The sequence below is a fragment of the Bison bison genome, unplaced genomic scaffold, assembly GCF_000754665.1.
Source record: "Bison bison bison isolate TAMUID 2011002044 unplaced genomic scaffold, Bison_UMD1.0 scf7180017850616, whole genome shotgun sequence".
NCBI lineage: Eukaryota > Metazoa > Chordata > Mammalia > Artiodactyla > Bovidae > Bison > Bison bison.
The window spans coordinates 3,834-8,695 of record NW_011481189.1 but is presented as its reverse complement, the minus strand read 5'-3'; the positions used below and the strand labels follow the sequence as shown (position 1 = coordinate 8,695).

General features: G+C 45.0%; 1 pseudogene; it reads left to right on the top strand.

The window, feature by feature from the left end:
* The first annotated feature begins 541 nt into the window (after positions 1-541).
* LOC104995108 overlaps positions 542-4,862 on the top strand; it is a 7,695-nt pseudogene continuing 3,374 nt past the window's right edge.

Below are 4,862 nucleotides of genomic sequence, written 5' to 3'. Positions count from 1 at the left end.
GGCATCATAGGTGCCTCTGATGTCTGCCATTAGACCCACTACCTAAAGCCTGTTGCATGTCCCTGGGCTGTCCCTGAAGTCTTCACTTTGCCATTTGACAACTTATCCTCCTAGCAAACTCCTTTCCAATGAAGACAGCAATGCATATCTCATGAAGTAGCTAGGAAGATGACATGAAACCAAGAATGTCGAGCATGGCTCTTAGTATCCATTTTCATGATGTTCTTAGCAGTTTTTTCTAGAAGTATGCAAGGTTCTCCATCTTCTTAGATATCCATGCAGATCAGTTTGATTTTCCAATCAAGCTTCAAAGAAGAGATTACAGTTCAATTCTCTGTATTCTGAGAAGCTTCAAAGTCCACTCGCCAAGGACACTGATGAAGGTTAAGATTTTATTGAGACCTTTGTGTTTTTTTCAGACCTATTAGTGACCTAAAGGGCTAAACTAGGGCATGTCAGAGCATATATAACTAGGGGCTCCCGGTCACCACTACATGCTAAGAACCTGAACTTCCCTGAGTACTTGGAGCCAGGAAAGAGCATGAAGTGGCTTGTGCTCCTCGAGCTGGTGGCCTTCTCTGATTACAGAGTCATGTAAGTATGGAGACTGTAAGCCACATCATATTCATTTCTGTGATTTTTCTTTACATCTGATTATTCTATTCATCAGGTTTAGAAGGGAATGAAATATTTCCCTGACAATCTTAAAGTTCAACCCTTACTTATTGATAAGTACATTACTATAGGAACTGTGGGTCCCAAGGGTCTTGGTGTAGATTTGCATAGCTGCACAACTCTTGGGGTCCAGTCATGTCATGACCTATTGAAATTAGAACTCCTTGCAATTGTTCAGTGCACAGTCAATGCAGATGTAGGTGTGGTCCTGTGGAATAGCACTCTTCTACATTTTATTTAGCATGCCCTCTTTGTTCCCTCTCTACTTCAGTGTGTATATGTCTATGTCTGCATCTCTGTATCACTATCATTTATCTCTCCATCTCTTTGGAAGGCTCTGAGTGTATTTCTCTCTGTGTTGTTTTCTTTTAATTTTTCATTTGACTCTTCCTTCTTTCTCAAGCATCCAAATTTTCCTTACTTGTTCCCTATATCTTGGATTCTTCTTTCAACTCTCTCTTCTCTGACAACTTGGAGAAAGATACACTGTTTTATATACACTGTTTTATATCTGACAAGCAGTGTGACCACAGCCAATTCACAAACCTCTTGCATTTCAAATTCCTCCCTTGTAAAAGAGGATAGGAATCCCCCTTCTACCTCCTTCCCTGAGCTTCTATGAGAAGGATACAGTGGGATGGCAACAGCAGTGCTAATGGCTGTCATTGTTGAGACTTCATATTTATCAAGCACCTTATATCCATCACTTCACTTATCCCCAAGATATTCTATTTGGAGGGTTTGAATCATTACATTCCACCATTTTACCGAAGGGGAGACTGGAACCCATGTGGTCATATGGCTTACCTAACACTACAGAACAGAATCTTTATTCAAACCTATGTCTTTACCATGGCATATGCATAAAATTCATATAATAAGCTGACTCATAAAAATGATGAGAAAATACACAGTGCTATTGCAATGACAGTTATACCTTAACACTGACAGCTAATTGTAGCCTATTCTTTGTCAAATGCTTGATGAAAGAATACCTGTAACAAAAGTGAAGACCATGAGAAAAACCCTCAGTGGAAAAAACATGCTGAACAATTTATTGAAGGAACATGCTTACAGACTGTCTCAGATTTGTTCTCGTGGCTTAAATATAACTATTCATCCCCTGAGGAACATCATGGATGTGAGTGTTTTGAGGGGATGCTGCACCACAGCGCCTCCTGGTGCTCTAGCTTAGCACTGGGGCTCATCTGGAGATGCCAGGTGGGATGCTGGGGCTGGGGCTCCTGCAGGAGGCAGAATCCCTGGGCAACAGAAGCCCCACCCAGGAGAAGGCACTATCATCCTCAAGTCTTTGTCTTGGTGACTGGGCCCAGAAATTACCAGGTGGCAGGTAAACGTCCATTTCTGTGTCATAGAAGCATCATTAGTTTGATGGAGATTGTTCCTTCTGAGGAGAAGGCAATGGGGACCCACTTCAGTCCTCTTGCCTGGAAAAACCCAAGAACAGAGAGGCCTGGTAGGCTGCAGTCCATGGGGTCACTAAGAGTCAGACACAACTGAGCGACTTCACTTTCACCTTTCACTTTCCTGAATTGGAGAAGGAAATGGCAAGCCACTCCAGCGTTCTTGCCTGGAGAATCCCAGGGACTCAGGAGCCCGGTGGGCTCCTGTTATGGGGTTGCACAGAATCGGACATGACTGAAGAGACTTAGCAGCAGAAACAGCAGATCTTTCTGAACTAAGGGAGTCACTCAGTTACAGATGAAGAGTGAACCATCACTGATTAAAAGGTAGAACCAACTGCAAAGCAATTGTGAATCCCCAGGCAGAAGAATTCAGTTTCCACAGATGCAAGAACCACAGCAGTAAAGTTACTGAACCCGTATTCCATATAAGGCCATAAGAATCTAACACAGTGCTTACTGTTATTAGATTAGAAAAGGGCTTATTCTGTCTTCAAGAATGCCCATGCCAGCCTGAGAGATACGCAAAGAATAAAAACATGTCAAATGAAAGTCACCTGTGTGGTGTTGATTGGATGTGCTCTGAGTATAGAGGGAGTGGCTGGGGTTGATCAAGAAGGACCTCCTACAGAAGGGGGTGCTAAGGCTGGATTTGAAGAGACTACAGAGTTTCTCAAATGAAGGCACCAGGACTTCCCTGGGTGTCCAGTGGTCCTCGAGGCCCAGTGATTATGCCTCTGGGCTTGCCACGCAGGAGGTACCACTTCAACGCCTGGTCTTAGAATCAATATTCTGCATACAATGTAGCACAGGAAAAATATATCAAATGCAGACACCTCTGTGACCAAAGTCTGTGAGCTGCACAGTGGTTAGAAAGTGATCTCAAGAGATATGTGACACCCAGAGGGAGGCATCAGTGTGGGAATAGAGGGTAGCCAGTTCTGCACTAACCCACTCCCTTCTTCTCCCATTAGATGCTCTACATGGATAACATCACCATTGGAACACCCCCTCAGGAATTCCAGGTTATCTTTGACACAGGCTCATCTGATTTGTGGGTGCCCTCCCACTTTTGCCCCAGTCCAGCCAGTTGTGAGTACAGACACCCCCTACCCGGACCATCATTCACTTGGCTGCTGCCCTGCTTCAAACCTTGGCACCTGATGACACTCATCTCTTGTGTCTGCAGCTACACAAGTTAGGTTTAGACATTACAAGTCTTCCACCTTCTGGCCTACCCAAAAGACCTTCAGCATCGCCTATGGATCTGGGAACATGAAGGGATTTCTTGCTTAGGACACTGTTCAGGTAACGTGTAAACAGAAGCTGAGTCAGGACTGGCTATGTAGTGACCACTGCTTGCAAAACAGATTCAGGACCATCTGGCAGGACCCTTCCTACCCTACATCCCATAGACATTGGCCATCTTACCCACAGGATCATGTCTCTGGGGAGGCAGTGCCCGTGGTGACACATGAGCAAACAGATTAGCTAACCCAAGAGTGACTTGAGGTATGGACTTGCAGCTCCTCTGCCCATGAACAGTTCAAGGTTCACTTTACTGGTAGGGAGAAGAGGGGATAAAAGAACCCACATATATTTACAGACTGTTCCAGGCACTTTCAGGTAATAACTGGTTTAATCCTGCAACAACCCCACAAGCAGGTGGTCTGATTAGCTCAGGAGACTTACGAGGAAACTGAGGTACAGACAGAAAGGGCCTTGCTGAAGTCACACATGTGGTAAGTGGTGTAGCTGGGCTGACTTTTCAGAACTGCAGTTGCTGTGGGGTGTTTGGGACAGGATAAAACTGTTCTGGGGACCTTGGGGGCAGTCAAGGGTTTCAAGTATTCAGAGTGGGAAACTGGAAGCCAGAGGTGTCAGGGGGCCTGATAAATGACTTCTCACTCTAGGGGACCTTTGAGAGTCTAATAAAACCTATGGCCTGCCTCCCCAAAGTACTTGAGTAGTTCCCCTCTCTTTCTCTTTCATACACACTCACAGAAATACACACATATGCCCAAAAGTGATTTCCCAGGAAGTAATTTCATAGAACCTTGCAAGCAAGATTGTGTTTTCAGCTTCTGTCTTCCTGGACAGGTGCAGTATGCACAGTACCTTACAGAGAATGCAGTCCATTCTTGTCATTGGGTCATGCCAAAGAGAAGGCTATATTGCTCTCAATCATTTTGTCCACAAGGTGGCACCAATGGGTCCTGGCCTGACTCTTGGTTGCCCCACCTGGACAGAAGCCACAAGGCCAATTTGACTCACTCGGGTGGTGTTTTTCAGAAAGGCAGATGTTTTAAAATTCACAGCCTCTCACAAATGGAATCCAAATTCCCCTCCCAGCTTGGTCTAGCCGTCTGAGGTCCACCAAAGACAGAGCCCAGCCTCAATTCCTCTTTGAGGATCTAACGGCAATGCACCCCAGCCCAGTCTTAGCCCTACTTCACGTATCTGTAAGTGGGAACACTCTTCTCTCCCACAGATGGGGGACCTTGTAAGTACTGAACAGCCGTTCGGTCTAAGCATGGCGGAAAATGGCTCTCAGATTATACCTTTTGCAGGTGTCTTGGGCTTGAACTACCCCAACATATCCTTCATTGGAGCCATCCCCATAGTTGACAAACTGAAGAATCAAAGTGCCATTTCTGAACCTGTTTTTGCCTTCTACTTGAGCAAGTAAGTCTGAGATGGACAATCCCTTTCTCCAAATTAGCTGTAAGATGCTTTTAGTTGCAAGAAAATTATAGAAAACTT